Genomic DNA, 18,403 nt, shown 5'->3' on the forward strand with positions numbered 1-18,403 from the left:
TAGTTTTTTCTACACCATTTTCCATTGAATATCCACAAATAGTCAATATAATAAAACGGCATCTTCCAGTTTTGGGGCAGGATAAAAAAAACTAACACCATCTTAGATAATGGAGTGCGATTTGTAGCCAAAAAATCCAAAACTTTGGATCAAATAATTTAGAAAAAAGAGCTTATTCCTGGTTAGAAAGTACGGGTAACTACAAATGCAGCATAAGTAGATGAGGAGTGTGTCAATATATGCAAAAAAAACACCAAATTTAGAGCAAAAGATGCACAGCATGATTATACTATCACATTTTTTGCTAATTGTAATTCCAGATCTTTGGTTTCTTGTCAGGCATGTAATGTGCAATATGTTTGATCGACCACATGTAAATTAAAGCAGAGAATTAAAGAACATGTATCAGAAGCTGCTACAGGTAATAGCAATGATAAATGCTCTTTGTCAGGAGTGTCCAGACACTTCAAGGGGGTTCATGCTGGTGACACGACTTCTATGAGAGTAACTGCCATTGGACAAGTAAAGAGGGCAGTCAGAGGAGGGGACACAGTATCTACTCTATGAGCCAGAGAGGCATCTAAAATTAGATACTTGTTTCCCCAAAGGAATGAATTATAAAACAGATCTGATGTATTTTTATTAAGTGATGTTCTCATGTATAAATATAATAAAGATATGCAGTTTAAGTATATATGTAGGAAATTTTATGTATTTCCATGTATTTATATATATATTGACGAAGGGTATTATTGTACTCTTACAGTTTGTATTTTCAATATTGTATATAGACTAAAGGTACCTTCACACTGAACAACTTAACGATAACGATAGCGATCCATGACGTTGCAGCGTCCTGGATAGCGATATCGTTGTGTTTGACACGCAGCAGCGATCAGGATCCTGCTGTGACATCGTTGGTCGGAGCTAGAAGGCCAGCACCTTATTTCGTCGCTGGATCACCCGCTGACATCACTGAGTTGGCGTGTGTGATGCTGATTCAGCGATGTCTTCACTGATAACCAGGGTAAACATCGGGTTACTAAGCGCAGGGCCGCGCTTAGTAACCCGATATTTACCCTGGTTACCATTGTAAATGTGAAAAAAAAAAAAACACTACATACTTACATTCCGGTGTCTGTCGCGTCCCCCGGCGTCCGCTTCCCTGCACTGTGTCAGCGCCGGCCGGCCGTAAAGCAGAGCACAGCGGTGACGTCACCGCTCTGCTTTACGGCCGGCGCTTACACAGTGCAGGGAAGCGGACGCCGGGGAACGCGACAGACACCGGAATGTAAGTATGTAGTGTTTGTTTTTTTTTACATTTACACTGGTAACCAGGGTAATCATCGGGTTACTAAGCACGGCCCTGCGCTTAGTAACCCGATGTTTACCCTGGTTACCCCGGGACTTCGGCATCGTTGGTCGCTGGAGAGCTGTCTGTGTGACAGCTCTCCAGCGACCACACAACGACGAAACAGCGACGCTGCAGCGATCGGCATTGTTGTCTATATCGCTGCAGCGTCGCTTAATGTGACGGTACCTTTAGTGGCTATAACATTTGTATAACACTCAGGTTGGGCAGGGTGGGTGCCTTTGTCCAATGGGTACTCAGGTGTTTGATATATGGTTAATTGACATGTATTGTGATTGGTTGTAGCCTTTTGTTATGTACCTTTATATATTGTGTTGCAATGTGTTTTTATTATGCTATGACTAAGGACAGTATTGCCTGAAACGCATCAGCTTGTTTTTATGATGCACTAATAAAGGACAAGATTTTTATTCTATTTTCATCTCCTCCATTCAATATTTGCATGAACTGGACAAGTGAGTGATTTCCATTTTTACCTGGGAGTCGGCCGGCAGGAACTTGGTGGTGATCTGTGCTCTGCACATGTCTATTGAGAATTGGATTCTAATACATCTGGTTGGGTGAGATGATGAAATAATAGTATTTTGCACATTAGTGGCCTGCTGGAGGTCATTTTGCAGGGCTCTGGCAGTGCTCCTCCTGTTTCTCCTTGCACAAAAGCTGAGGTAGCGCTCCTGTTGCTGGGTTGTTGCCCTCCTACGGCCCTCTCCACATCTCCTGGTGTACTGGCCTGTCTCCTGGTAGTGCCTCCAGCCTCTGGACACTACGCTGACAGACACAGCAAACCTTCTTGCCACAGCTCACATTGATGTGCCATCCTGGATGAGCTGCACTACCTGAGCCACTTGTGTGGGTTGTAGAGTCCGTCTCATGCTACCACGAGTGTGAAAGCGCAACCAACATTCAAAAGTGACCAAAACATCAGCCAGAAAGCATTGGTACTGAGATGTAGTCTGCGGTCCCCACCTGCAGAACCAATCCTTTATTGAGTATGTCTTGATAATTGCCAATAATTTCCATCTGTTGTCTATTCCATTTGCACAACAGCATGTGAAATTGATTGTCAAACAGTGTTGCTTCCTAAGTGGATAGTTTGATTTCACAGAAGTTTGATTTACTTGGAGTTATATTCTGTTGTTTAAGTGTTCCCTTTATTTTTTTGAGCAGTGTACATGTGAGCAGCCACACACAGGCAGCATTTGTGTATTGAGATGGTTGGGGGCCACACAAAATGGCATTGTAGGCCGTGTGTTGCTTCCACCCCACAGGTTGTGCACTCTCTGTTTTAATATGAAAATGTATTCATCTTTATCTAAAAGATTTAGTTAATCCTAAAACCAAGCCTTATTTTGTATATATTCTTCATTTTTAAGTAAAGAGTAAAAATTTAGCATAGAACTATAAGAAAAAATGTTAGGTAATAACAATTATGAGAGTAATGACAGTTCTGAAAGAAAGAAACATTGCAGGGGGTTAGAAGGGAAGGGGGCAGTAAAGGGATAGGTTGTTAGAGGAAATATGAAGATTAGAGAAAGATAAGCTTAGGGGGTCCTGCTTTCTTTAATGTAGGTAATATTTGTATTTTAACCTCTTTCCCACCTGAAACGTATCCATACGTCCCTGTGACCTGGGCCTTATTGACCTGGGACATATGGATATGTCCTGGCGATTTTGCGTGCACAGAGGCGAATGCCGCCAGGTGTCAGCTGATTCTAACAGCTGAAACCCGGAACTCAGTGCCAGGAACAGTCCCTCACTTTCGGGACAAGTAGTGGGAAGACAGCCTCTCTGCCCATAGATCAGAGACCCCGCGACGTCGTTGCAGGGTCCCGATCTTTGCCATCATGACCTGACGTCATCATGATGACATCTGGATCACCAGAGCTAGCTAAGGTGTTTGATCATGCTCAGACCATGATCAGCAACTTTGTCTCACCATGCAGCACTGACAGTTTGCATAGCATAGGGATGCTCCTGCATCTCTGTGGTATACAAGCGATCAGCCTGAAAAAAATGAAAGCCCTATAGTAAGATGAAGTAAAAAAGTTTAAAAAAGTAAAAATATATATATTTTTTAAATATGAAAAAAAAAATCTAAATATATTGTACCAATAAATAAATATATTTATGAAAAAAAATATAAACACTAAAAGTACACATATATAATGTCGCCATGTCTGGAATACCCAACCTATGAAACTATCTCACTAGTTAACCCCTTTAGTGAACACTAGAGATGAGCGAATTTTTCTGGGTCCCTGTTGATTCAGCAAGCTATAGTGCTTACCGAATAAGCTGCAGGGGGAACCCAGCTTCCTGGATCGCTCTCGATAATCATCTGTTCGGCTCAGCAGCTGCATGTGTTGCGACTGTGTGACAGTCACAACACATGCATGGAGAGCCCAACAAACAGGCTCTCCATGCATGTGTCGTGACGGTCACTGTTATGGACCTGGTGGTTAGGAGCACCCGAAATGACCTGATGGTTAAAATGGAAAACCTGGGACAAGCTCTGAGGAAGTGGTAACTCTACTGACCGCAATCCCTAATCCTATCACACACACTAGAAATAGCCGTGGAGCGTACCTAACTCTCCCTAGACGCCTCTTCACAGCCTAAGAGCTAACTAGCCCGAAAGATAGAAAGAGCAGCCTACCTTGCCTCAGAGAAATTCCCCAAAGTAAAGGTAGTCCCCCACAAATATTGACTGTGAGTTAAGAGGGAAGTGACAAAAACAGGAATGAAACAGATTTTAGCAAAGGAGGCCGAATCTTCTCTAGAAAGACAGAGGATAGGAAAGGGAACTATGCGGTCAGTATTAAAAACTACAAAAACCACGCAGAGTGTGCAAAAAGACCTCCACACCGACTCACGGTGTGGAGGTGCAGCTCTGCACCCCCAGAGCTTCCAGCTAGCAAGGAAATATCATAATAGCAAGCTGGACAAAAACATAGCATGTACTGAGAAATATATTCAAAAAACCAATGAACAGCAAATGGACTAGCAAGGACTTAGCTTCTGCTGGAGTAGACAGGTCATCAGAGAAATCCAAGAGAGATCTGAACCAGTACTGAGACATTGACAACTGGCATGAACTAACGACCTGGGCAGAGTTAAATAGGGAAGCCAGCAGCAGCAGTAAATGAGGGCAGCTGAGAAAGCCAACCTCAAAGATCAGCAGTTCCACTCAAAGCCACCAGAGGGTGTCCAAGGACAGAACTCACCAAAGTACCATTCACGACCACAGGAGGGAGCCCGAGAACGGAATTCACAACAGTACCCCCCCTTGAGGAGGGGTCACCGAACCCTCACCAGAGCCCCCAGGCCGATCAGGACGAGCCAAATGAAAGGCACGAACCAAATCGGCAGCATGGACATCGGAGGCAACAACCCAGGAATTATCCTCCTGACCATAGCCCTTCCATTTAACCAGGTACTGAAGCTTCCGTCTCGAAATACGAGAATCTAAAATCTTCTCCACCACATACTCCAACTCCCCCTCAACCAACACCGGAGCAGGAGGATCAACGGAAGGAACCATAGGCGCCACATATCTCCGCAACAACGACCTATGGAACACATTATGGATGGCAAAAGAAGCTGGAAGGGCCAAACGGAACGACACAGGATTGATAATTTCAGAAATCTTATAAGGACCAATGAAACGAGGCTTGAACTTAGGAGAAGAAACCTTCATAGGAACATAACGAGAAGACAACCAAAACAAATCCCCAACACGAAGTCGGGGACCAACACAGCGACGGCGGTTAGCAAAACGTTGCGCCTTCTCCTGAGACAACGTCAAATTGTCCACCACGTGAGTCCAAATTTGCTGCAACCTATCCACCACAGAATCCACACCAGGACAGTCAGAAGGCTCAACCTGCCCTGAAGAAAAACGAGGATGAAAACCAGAATTACAAAAATAAGGCGAAACCAAAGTAGCAGAACTAGCCCGATTATTAAGGGCGAACTCGGCCAATGGCAAGAAGGTCACCCAATCATCCTGATCAGCAGAAACAAATCATGTCAGATAGGTCTCCAAGGTCTGATTGGTTCGTTCGGTTTGGCCATTTGTCTGAGGATGGAACGCTGAAGAAAAAGACAAATCAATGCCCATCTTAGCACAAAAGGACCGCCAAAACCTAGAAACAAACTGGGAACCTCTGTCCGACACAATGTTCTCCGGAATGCCATGCAAACGAACCACATGCTGAAAAAATAATGGAACCAAATCAGAGGAGGAAGGCAATTTAGGCAAGGGTACCAAATGGACCATCTTAGAAAACCGATCACAAACCGCCCAGATGACAGACATCCTTTGAGAGACAGGAAGATCAGAAATAAAATCCATGGAAATATGCGTCCAGGGCCTCTTCGGGACAGGCAAAGGCAAAAGCAACCCACTGGCACGAGAACAGCAAGGTTTGGCCCGAACACAAGTCCCACAGGACTGCACAAAAGAACGCACATCCCGTGACAAGGAAGGCCACCAAAAGGACCTAGCAACCAAATCTCTGGTACCAAAAATCCCAGGATGACCAGCCAACACCGAACAATGAACCTCAGAAATAACCCTACTAGTCCATCTATCAGGGACAAACAGTTTCTCCACTGGACAGCGGTCAGGTCTATCAGCCTGAAACTCCTGCAGCACCCACCGCAAATCAGGGGAGATGGCAGACAGAATCACCCACTCTTTAAGAATACCAGCCGGCTCAGGGACTCCCGGAGAATCAGGCAAAAAACTCCTAGAAAGGGCATCAGCCTTCACATTCTTAGATCCCGGAAGGTATGAGACCACAAAATCGAAACGGGAGAAAAACAGTGACCATCGAGCCTGTCTAGGGTTCAACCGCTTGGCGGACTCGAGGTAAGTCAGATTCTTGTGATCAGTCAGGACCACCACGCGATGTTTGGCTCCCTCAAGCCAATGTCGCCACTCCTCGAATGCCCACTTCATAGCCAACAACTCCCGATTGCCAACATCATAATTACGCTCAGCAGGCGAAAACTTTCTAGAAAAGAAAGCACACGGCTTCATCAAGGAGCCATCAGAACTTCTCTGAGACAAAACAGCCCCTGCCCCAATCTCAGAAGCATCAACCTCGACCTGAAAAGGGAGCAAAACATCTGGCTGATGCAACACAGGGGCTGAAGTAAAACGACGTTTAAGCTCCTGAAAAGCCTCAACGGCTGCAGGGGACCAATTCACCACATCAGCGCCTTTCTTCGTCAAATCAGTCAAAGGCTTAACCACACTAGAAAAATTAGCGATGAAGCGACGGTAAAAATTAGCAAAGCCCAGGAACTTCTGAAGACTCTTCACAGATGTAGGTTGAGTCCAATCATAAATGGCCTGATCTTTAACAGGATCCATCTCGATAGTAGAAGGGGAAAAAATGAAGTCCAAAAAAGGAAACCTTGTGAACTCCAAAGAGGCATTTAGACCCCTTCACAAACAACGCATTAGCACGAAGGACCTGGAACACCATCCTGACCTGCCTTACATGAGACTCCCAATCATCCGAAAAGACCAAAATATCATCCAAATATACGATCATGAACCTATCCAGATACTTCCGGAAGATGTCGTGCATAAAGGACTGAAACACAGATGGAGCATTAGAAAGCCCGAATGGCATCACCAAGTACTCAAAATGGCCCTCGGGCGTATTAAATGCTGTTTTCCATTCATCGCCCTGTTTAATACGCACAAGATTATACGCCCCTCGAAGGTCAATCTTGGTAAACCAACTAGCCCCCTTAATCCGAGCAAACAAATCAGACAACAGAGGCAAAGGGTACTGAAATTTGACCGTGATTTTATTGAGAAGGCGGTAATCTATACAGGGTCTCAGAGAGCCATCCTTCTTGGCCACAAAAAAGAACCCTGCTCCCAACGGCGACGAAGACGGGCGAATATGCCCTTTCTCCAAGGACTCCTTTACATAACTCCGCATAGCGGCATGTTCTGGCACAGACAAATTGAACAGTCGGCCCTTAGGGAACTTACTACCAGGAATCAAATTAATAGCGCAATCACAGTCCCTATGAGGAGGTAGGGCACTGGACTTGGGCTCATCAAATACATCCTGGTAATCCGACAAAAACTCAGGGACTTCAGAAGGAGTGGAAGAAGAAATTGACATCAAAGGAACATCACCATGTATCCCTTGACAACCCCAACTAGACACAGACATTGATTTCCAATCCAGTACTGGATTATGAACCTGTAACCATGGCAAACCCAACACGACAACATCATGCAAATTATGCAACACCAAAAAGCGAATATTTTCCTGATGTGCGGGAGCCATGTACATGGTCAGCTGAGTCCAGTACTGAGGTTTATTCTTGGCCAATGGCGTAGCATCAATCCCCCTTAAGGGAATAGGACTCTGCAAAGGCTCCAAGGAAAAACCACAATGCCTGGCAAACTCCAAGTCCATCAAGTTCAGGGCAGCGCCCGAATCCACAAATGCCATAACAGAGTAGGACGACATTGAGCAAATCAGAGTAACAGATAAGAGAAATTTAGGCTGCAAAGTACAAATGGTGACAGACCTAGCGAACCTCTTAGTGCGCTTAGGACAATCAGAGATAGCATGAGAGGAGTCACCACAGTAAAAACACAGCCCATTCCGACGTCTGTGTTCTTGCCGTTCAGCTCTGGTCAAAGTCCTATCACATTGCATAGGCTCAGGCCTCCGCTCAGAGGACACCGCCAAATGGTGCACAACTTTGCGCTCGCGCAAACGCCGATCAATCTGAATGGCCACAGACATTGACTCATTCAGACCAGCAGGCGTGGGGAACCCCACCATAACATCCTTAAGTGCTTCAGAAAGACCCTTTCTGAAAATTGCTGCCAGGGCACACTCATTCCATTGGGTAAGCACAGACCACTTTCTAAACTTCTGGCAATACACTTCTGCTTCATCCTGACCCTGACATAGAGTCAGCAAGATCTTTTCTGCCTGATCCACAGAATTAGGTTTGTCATAAAGCAATCCAAGCGCTAGAAAAAATGCATCCACATTAAGCAATGCAGGATTTCCTGGCTCAAGAGAGAATGCCCAGTCTTGCGGGTCACCACGCAACAAAGAAATAATAATCTTTACTTGCTGAATGGGATCACCAGAGGAGCGGGGTTTCAGAGCAAGAAACAGTCTGCAATTATTTTTGAAATTCAAAAATTTAGATCTATCCCCAGAAAACAAATCAGGAATTGGAATTCTAGGCTCTAACATCGGATTCTGAACTACATAATCTTGAATACTCTGTACCCTAGCAGCAAGTTGATCCACACAAGAGGACAAACCTTGAATATCCATATCTACACCTGAGTCCTGAACCACCCAGAGGTTAAGGGGAAAAGAAAGACAAAACAAGCTGCAAAGAAAAAAAATTGACTCAGAACTTCTCTTTTCCCTCTTTTGAGATGCATTAACACTTTGTAGGCCAGCTGTACTGTTATGGACCTGGTGGTTAGGAGCACCCAAAATGACCTGATGGTTAAAATAGAAAACCTGGGACAAGCTCTGAGGAAGTGGTAACTCTACTGACCGCAATCCATAATCCTATCACACACACTAGAAATAGCCGTGGAGCATACCTAACTCTCCCTAGACGCCTCTTCACAGCCTAAGAGCTAACTAGCCCTAAAGATAGAAAGAGCAGCCTACCTTGCCTCAGAGAAATTCCCCAAAGTAAAGGTAGTCCCCCACAAATATTGACTGTGAGTTAAGAGGGAAGTGACAAACACAGGAATGAAACAGATTTTAGCAAAGGAATGCCGAATCTTCTCTAGAAAGACAGAGGATAGGAAAGGGAACTATGCGGTCAGTATTAAAAACTACAAAAACCACGCAGAGTGTGCAAAAAGACCTCCACACCGACTCACGGTGTGGAGGTGCAGCTCTGCACCCCCAGAGCTTCCAGCTAGCAAGGAAATATCATAATAGCAAGCTGGACAAAAACATAGCATGTACTGAGAAATATATTCAAAAAACCAATGAACAGCAAATGGACTAGCAAGGACTTAGCTTCTGCTGGAGTAGACAGGTCATCAGAGAAATCCAAGAGAGATCTGAACCAGTACTGAGACATTGACAGCTGGCATGAACTAACGACCTGGGCAGAGTTAAATAGGGAAGCCAGTAGCAGCAATAAACGAGGGCAGCTGAGAAAGCCAACCTCAAAGATCAGCAGTTCCACTCAAAGCCACCAGAGGGTGTCCAAGGACAGAACTCACCAAGGTACCATTCACGACCACAGGAGGGAGCCCGAGAACGGAATTCACAACTGGTCACACAGCCGGGACAGATGAGCCGAACAGCTGATCAGCGAGAGCGATCCAGGAAGCCAGGTTTCATCAGCAGCTTATTTGATAAGTGCTATAGCTTGCTGAATAAAGAGGGAGACGAAAAAAAATTGCTCGTCTCTAGTGAACACCATAAAAAAATTTAAAAAACAATGCTTTATCATCATACTGCCGAACAAAAAGTGGAAGAAAACGCGATCAAAAAGTTGAATATAAATAAACATGGTACCACTGAAAACAACATCTTGTCCCGCAAAAAAACAAGCCATCATACAGTTCCATCAAAATAAAAAATTTCTAGCTTTCAGAATAAAGCTATGAAAAATTATTATTTTTTGTATAAAATAGTTTTTATTGTGTAAAAGCACCAAAACAAAAAACACTATTTAAATGGGGTATCACTGTAATCGTACTGACCTGTAGAATAAAGCTGCTTTATCAATTTTGCACATGTATAGCGACATTTTAAAAAAAAATCCTGAATTGCTGATTTTTGTTTATTCTGCCTCCCAAAATTCGAAATAGAAAGCGATCACAAAATTTAATGTGTCTGAAAATGGTACCAATAAATATGTCAAATCGGCTCGCAAGCTGTCACAAGACTCTGTGGGCAGAAATATGGAAAAATATGGTGATGAAAAAACTAGTTTTTGCAAAAAAAAAGCATAATTTAGTGTGTGACAGCAGCCAAACATAAAAACCTGCTATAAATCTTTATCATTGTAATCGCAGAGACCAGAAGAATAAAGTCACCTAATCATTTATATCGCATGAGGAACTGCGTAAAAAAAATAAAGCTGTTTTGATAATTCTGCCTCCCAACGATCGCAGTAAGGCTCGGCGCACCTTTATCATGCTCTCTGAACTGAGGGCTTACATCGGGGTTTCCGTGTAAATCTCTGAAATAAGTGATCAGACAGAACCCCCGGCAGAAGATTCCCTATAATGAGGCAGATGGAGGCACTGTGGAAGTCATAGGAGCTGATATCCGGTGGTCTTTTTAGGCATGCATAAATGTGCCGTTGGCCACAGTTTTGTGCACTTCTGAAAGGAAGGACAGATGGAGTCCAGAGTAACTCTGCTTCCTCATTATAGTGAATGGATTTCTTGGGGGTTTCATCTGAATCACACATCACTCAGAGATTTAGATGGAAACCCCAAAGTACCGTAAGCGCTTAGTGTAGAGCGCCGGATAAATGTGATCTCAAACGTTATGTAAAATGTTCCCCCAAAAAATCTTCAACTCAATCCGCAAGGAAAGCAAGTCCTTACTCTGGTCTGTCATCTGTTAACGGAGATATAGGGGGCTTCCATGTTACTAGTAATACAAAGTCTCTGGAAAAGCTGAACGGCTCCTCGTCCCTCAAAATAAATTCAGCTAATTCTGAGCTTCCAAATCCAAATGACCCCTCCCTTCTGAGCCCCACAGTGTATCTAAACCACATATAGCATCCACATGTTTGGCATTTTTGTAGTGATGAAAGCCCACATAACTTATGGGTGTTTGTCTCTGGAAGCATGAGTTGGGCATAACATACTGGTTACTGCAATACTGCAAAGTACTGGTCAGTACAACAGCAGTTTGCAATTTTCACTCAGCATTGTCAGCAACATTCATTGCTGCTAGTTTCTGGAAAACATCCATGGAGTCAAAACCGTCACTACACTTGTAGATAAATTAACAAAGGTGTATAATTTCCAAAATGGGGTCAATTGAGGTGGAATTCTGCTCTTCTAGTAATTAGGAGCTCTGCATATGGAGTTTGCAAACTTTTCTAGGAAAATCTGCGCTCCAGGAGGCAAATAGCGCTCCGTCCCTCCTGAATCACTCTGATAGGATAAGCAGTACTGTAGTGCCACATATGGGGTATTGCCACATCAGTGGAAATTGTTGAACAAATTATGGTGCAATTTTTACTCACTTCTTGTGTGAAAATGTAAAATCTGGGGCTAAAACTAAATTTTGGTGGTAAAAATTTAGGTTTTTTTTCACTGCCCAAAGGTGTAAAATTCTGTGACAACCTTTGGTGTCCAAATAATAACTGCACCCCTAGATGAATTCGTTGAGAGGTGTAGTTTGTGAAATGTGGTCACTTATGGGGGATTCTGCTGTTCTGGCAACTCAGAGGCTATCTCAGTGGATCATGGCACCTGTAAACCATAACAGTAAAATCTGTACTATAGCATGGCGCTACTTCCCTTTGGACCTTTGCACTGTGCTTGAAAAATATTTCTCATTTACATGTAGGCTATTGGTGCACTCAGGAAAAAGTAGACTTCTGTTTTTTGTAAAAAAAAAAATCCTATTAGCCCTTAGAAAAATGTAAAACTTTGGGCTAAAACAACATTTTAGTTGTAAAAATGTAATTTATTTTTTCTTCACTGCTGAATGGTATAAAATTCTGTGAGGCACATGTGGTGTCAATATGATCACTGCATGCCTATATTAATTCATTGGGGAGTGTAGTTTTTAAAATTAATTCACATATGGGGGGTTTCTGTTGTTCTGGCACCTCACTGCTCTTCCAATGTGACATGGCAACCTCAATCCATTCCAGTAAAATCAGAACTCCAATATGGCACCTCTTCCCTTCTGAGCTTTGCACTGTACCTCAAAAGTAGTATTCACCCATATATGGGATATCGACATACTCAGGAGAAATTGCACAACAAATTGTATCATGCAATTTTTCCTGTTAACCTTGTGAAAATAAAAAAATTCGGGCTAAAATAACTTTTGTGGGGAAAAGCTGTGTTATGCGCCCAAACAGTAGTTTTCGCCAACATATGAAGAATAGGAGTTCTCAGGAGAAATTGCACTACAAATTGTATGGTTCAATTTTTCTAATTACCCTTAAAATGTAAAATATTGGTCTAAAAAACATTTTTATGAGTAAAATGTGATTTTTTTTTTATTTTCATGGCTCAATGGTATAAAGTTCTGTGAAGCACAAGAGGGTTCAATGTGCTCACCACATATCTATTTCAGTCCTGCGAGGGGTCTAGTTTCCAAAATGGTGTCACTTGTGGGGGGTTACCACTGTTTAGGCACATCACGGGCTCTCCAAACGTGACATGGTGTCCACTAATTGTTGTAGCAAATTTTGCATTCAAAAAGTGATATGGCACTCATTCCCTTAAGAGCTCTACTGTTCACCCAAACAGTGGTTTTCCCCCATATAAAGGGTATCGGTATGCTAAGGAGAAATTTACACAACAAATTTTGTTGTCCATTTTTGTCTGTTTCCCTTGTGAAAATAACAAAAATTGGGTCTAAATTAATTTTTTTGTGAAAAAAGTTAAATGTTCATTTTTTTCACATTTCAAAAATTCCTGTGAAGCACTTAAAGGGTTAAAGAAATGCAAAAAATCTGATAACTAAATTCAAGGTCAGAAAATCAATCAAAAAAAGTAGACCTTGTAGACCATTGATAACCCTGATTAAAATCAACCTTTAATCATTACTTTAAAACCATTTAACAACCACAAACAACAATACACAAACAACAAAAACACACAACCATGCAATCTAGATAGTCCCTACCACAACAACCTAATAAGTCCTACCTGTCAGCGGAGGTTGGCACCCTATATATATATATATATATATATATATATACGAGATTGGAGCCCCCGCTCAACGTCGGCTGACCCTATATCTCCTGCATGCGCCCTAATTTAGTGTCTCATTTGGACCATCAAATATGCATGACCGGAAAGTTAGATAGGGAATTATAAAAGCTGATATTGACTGAAAATTAGATTGTGGCATGGTGAAAAACACGGACAGAAACAAAGTGCAAAAAGTGCTCGTGAATAAAAACAACCTCACTATCTCTGTTCCCTGCTGATATCAAGACCTGCCTAACTGTGGGAGTTGGCACCCTACTTGTCAGCGGATGTGGCGCCCCCACTCCACGGCGGCTGACCCTTGGAGACCCTATAGATATTTATTTACCAAAAAATGTTTAAATAATAAGCTCACATCTGGTAGCCATATCATAAATGTAAGGCAGAAAAAATCAAAAGGAATATTCAGCCCTAATTAATGGCTGATATTACATATATATAAATGATAACAGAGAGTGAGGATTGATACTCATCGAATATGCTGATTAATGCGCCTCCACGAGCACTTTTTGCACTTTGTTTCTGTTCGTGTTTTTCACCCTGCCACAATCTAATATTCAGTCAATATCGGCTTTTATAATATACGTTGAGCGGGGGCGCCAATCTCGTATATATATATAGGGTGCCAACCTCCGCTGACAGGTAGGACTTATTAGGTTGTTGTGGTAGGGACTATCTAGATTGCACGGTTGTGTGTTTTTGTTGTTTGTGTATTGTTGTTTGTGGTTGATACACTTAAAGGGTTAATAAACTTCTTGAATGTTGTTTTGAACACATTCAAGGGTGCAGTTTTTATAATGGTGTCACTTTGGGGTATTTTCTATAATATAAACCCCTCAAAATCACTTTAAATGTGAGGTGGTCCCTAAAAAAATGGTTTTGTAAATTTTGTTGGAAAAAGGAGAAATCGCTGGTCAAATTTTAACTCTTATAACAAAAAACAAAAATTGTTGTTTCAAACATTGTATTGATGTAAAGTAGACATGTGGGAAATGTCATTTCTTTACCAATTTTGATTTAAGGGCATAAGAATTCAAAATTTGAAATTTGCTAAACTTCTCCAAATTTTCACCAAATTTCCTTTTTCACAAATAAACGCAAGTTTTATCAAATAAATTTTACCACTATCATGAAGTATGATATGTTACGAAAAAAGTCTCAGAATCAGTGGGATCCATTGATGCGTTCCAGAGTTATTGCCTCATAAATTGACACTGGTTAGATTTGTAAAAATTGCCTGGTCATTAACGTGCAAACCACCTTGGGGGTGAAGTGGTTAAGGATGTAATTTACAGATATATACAGCTCTGGCAAAAATTAAGAGACCACTGCAAAATGTTCAATTTGTCTAATTTTTCTCTTTATAGGAATAATTTTGAGTAAAGTGTAAATTGTTCATTTATTCTATAAACTTGTGACAACGTCTCTGAATTTCCAAGCAATAAATTTTGTATTTTTTCCGATAAAGAAAAATGGTCAAAATTAAAAAAAAACAAGTGCTTTCAGACCTCAAATAATGCAAAGAAAACACGTTCATAATAATTTAGAAACAACAATACTAATGTTTTAACTCAGGAAGAGTTCAGAAATCAATATTTTGTGGAATAACCATGATTTTTAATCACAGCTTTCATGCGTCTTGACATGCTTTCCACCAGTCTTTCACACTGCTTCTGGTGCAAAAATGAAAGAAGTTCTTCTTTGTTTGATGGCTTGTGACTATCCATCATCCTTTTGATTACATTCCAGAGGTTTTCAATGGGGTCCAGGTCTGGAGATTGGGCTGTCCATGACAGGGTTTTGATGTGGTGGTCTCTTAATTTTTGCCAGAGCTGTAGGTATAAATGTGTTATTTTCCTTATTCATTGGGATTTAAAATGTAAGCATTTACAATATTAAATTATAATATTGATTCAAAAGAGGTTGAGCTTTGATATATGAACTATTTGTTACAGTGTTCAACAGTTTTTTTTTTAATTTCTGGTGCAAGACAATCAAATCTTTTCTAATGTGTATAAATGGTTCAGCTCATTGGTCCACTCTAGTAAAGAAGGGGGATCTGTATCGTTCCAGTGTCTTGTAAGGGCTTGTGCACACGCTGCGGATTCCATTGCGGAATTTTCCGCAGTGGATTTGATAAATCCGCAGTGCAAAACCGCTGCGGTTTTTACTGCGGATTTATTGCGGTTTCTATTGCGGTTTCCACTGATTTCTATTGGAGCAGGTGTAAACCCGCAGCGGAATCCGCACAAAGAATTGACATGCTGCGGAAAATAAACCGCTGCGTTTCCGCGCATTTTTTTCCGCAGCATGTGCACTGCGGATTTCATTTCCCATAGCTTTACATGGTACTGTAAATGCATGGGAAACCGCTGCGGATCCGCAGCAAAATCCGCAGCGTGTGCACATACCCTAATACTGATTTCAGTGGCCTTTATAAATTGTGGAATTATAGAGCTTTTACGTACGAGTTGCTGTTGAGTATCTAGGTTAAGTAAGGTTAAACTAAAGATAGGTCTATTTTGAGTTGGAAGATAATTCTTATGTAATGATTAATATTATTCCATAATGGCTTGACTTTGGGGACAAGAGAAACAAATGTGTCAAGGGTTTTCCTAGGTCTTGGTTACATCTTCAACATTTTTAAGAGTAAGAATTGTCAATTTTGTAAAAAGATATCTGGGGTTTTGCGCCATCAAGAAATGATTTTATAATTGAGCTCTTGATTATTGACTATTTTATTAATATTGAATGTGAGTGTGTTTTTTAATATGGTTTTTATTACATCTAGTGTAAAGCAAGTATTTAGTTCTATTTTCAATTTTTTATACAGAAAGGTGTTTTTTTGTTTATTCTATAAAATCATATAAAGTTTTGATATTATTAGAGATGAGCGAACTTGTTCAAATAACGTTTGCCAATCTCAAGGAGGAGGGTGTCTCTCAGGCCGAGGAGTGGGGGAACAGAGGATGACGAAGAGGTTGTAGATCCCACTTGGTGTGAACCCAGAAGCACGCAGCTCTGTAGCTCACCAGATATGGACATGCCTGTTGTTTTTGACTGATCTCAGACACCACATCTTTCTTAATCCACCATAACATCTCGGCCTGTACCTCACTCATAGTCTAGCAGTTTATCATGTACACTCCACTGCACCCTCTCTCAGCACAGCAGCCAGCCCTCAGTCCCGCAGTTAAGGTCACATAAAAGATTTTTTTCTCCTACACATGCCAAAGCTCAGATGTCAAAATTCACCATTTCTAATCTGTTGACCATGGAAATGCTGTCCTGGTGCATACAGACGGTTTCCAAAAGCTGAAGGCTATCGCAGTCCCCCAGTATCAGTTGCCCAGTCACCATTGCTTCTCTAAGAAAGCTGTACATGCGCTACACTAGCATGTTGCAGGCAACATCACCCGTTCCTTGAAAAAAATCTATGTCTGCCAGGGTGCACCACTGACACCTGGTCGAGCAAGCATGGCCAGGGGGCATTATATCTTGGTGTCTGGGCCCTGGGTGACTGTGGTGGCTGCAGGGAAGGGTGGGGAAGGGGCTGTTCCACAAGTCTTGAAATCCCCAAGTTTTGCGTGACAAACCTCTGTATCTAACACTTTCTCCACTACTTCTGCCTCCTCTACCTCCTCTAAGGCCTCCACCTGCACACTTAATCTCTCTCTTAATGAGACACATGTTCCACCAGTGTAGACAATCCCCCCCACCTTTGTACTGCGCAGCCAGGGCTCACCGCAATCAGACAGTGCTTAAATTAATATGCCTTGGACATCACAGTCACACAGTTCAAGAGTTGTGGACAGCTATCCAAGCCAAGTTTGAGCAATGGCTGTCTCCACTGCATCTTGAGCCAGGGAAGGCCATGTGCAATAACGGTGCAAACCTGGTGCGGGGGCAACCTTACACACATGCCTTGCATGGTTCATTTCCTCAACCTGGTGGTACAGCTTACTCTCCGCCACTATCCCAGCCCGGATGTGCTGCTGCATAAAGCACGGTTGCTGTGCGCTCACTTACGCCTTTTGCACCCCGCAGGTCATCGAATTGAATCACTACTGGTGCCTTTCAGTCTATCGGTTAATTGGTTGATATGCGATATGCTGACACGGTGGAATTCCACTCTGGATGTGTTGCAGCAACTGTGGCAGCAGCGATGAGCCCTGGTGCATATATAATTTTGCATAGCCTGCGCCAATGCAGTCCAGACATGTAGCAAATCTCTTGCAGAGAGGGCACAGATAAAGAACCTCTGCACCCTTCTGCACAGTTTTGAAATGGCTACTAAGACGGTTAGCGCTGATGATGCCATCATCAGCAACACTATTCTGGTTATCTTCCTTCTTGGAGCACAATTTGAATATAATCAGAATCACTGAATCAAAATACATAAAAACAATAATGAGTCAAACCCTATACCAAGTGGTGAAGGGGGCTATATTAGCCCGGGAAACTCCCATATTTAATGAAAACTCAAGAAAAAAGAGCAAAATTTATCCCATAAAAAATATATATAAAGTTTATTTAAAAAATATAATAGAAAACAAATAACATAATTTACATAGAAAGACAAAGTGGATAGTTGATTTACACAGCTGTAAAGCACATGGGCCCCAGTAATTGTAATGGATGGGGGAGAACAAAAAATAGCAGCAAATCTCATAAAGTGCTAGTGCTCATGCAGTCATTGATCCCAAGTAACAAAAGATGCAAGTTCATAAACCATTTATTTAATATATAACTCAGATAGACATACATCACTAATTAGATAATGAGGTGTATACCGCTTTAAGGGAAACAAAAGCTGCAAAAATAATGTTGAATTCTGTTCTTACCAGCATCTGGTCTCAGGTGGAAATAATGGGCAAGTTCCGGACTGTCATCACACAGGGGAGCGATTGATGGGGGCTCATGGTACCAGACAACCTGTTGAAGATGCAGGAGCTGGAGAACAAATCGAAGAGGAGGTGATGTGCACACAACAGTCAGGAGATGAAGAGGATAATGATGATAATGATCCCCTCTCTGTTTTCCTTGGTTGGCGGGATGGGATGGAGGAACCAAGA

The 18,403-nt window shown here is 42.1% G+C and overlaps 1 long non-coding RNA gene across 1 annotated transcript in view; it reads right to left on the reverse strand.

Moving 5' to 3' along the window:
• LOC143773501 (uncharacterized) overlaps nucleotides 1-18,403 on the reverse strand; it is a 73,537-nt gene that overhangs the window by 8,493 nt on the left and 46,641 nt on the right. The gene's annotated exons all lie outside the window — the stretch shown is intronic.

Source organism: Ranitomeya variabilis, chromosome 5 (assembly GCF_051348905.1).
Source record: "Ranitomeya variabilis isolate aRanVar5 chromosome 5, aRanVar5.hap1, whole genome shotgun sequence".
NCBI lineage: Eukaryota > Metazoa > Chordata > Amphibia > Anura > Dendrobatidae > Ranitomeya > Ranitomeya variabilis.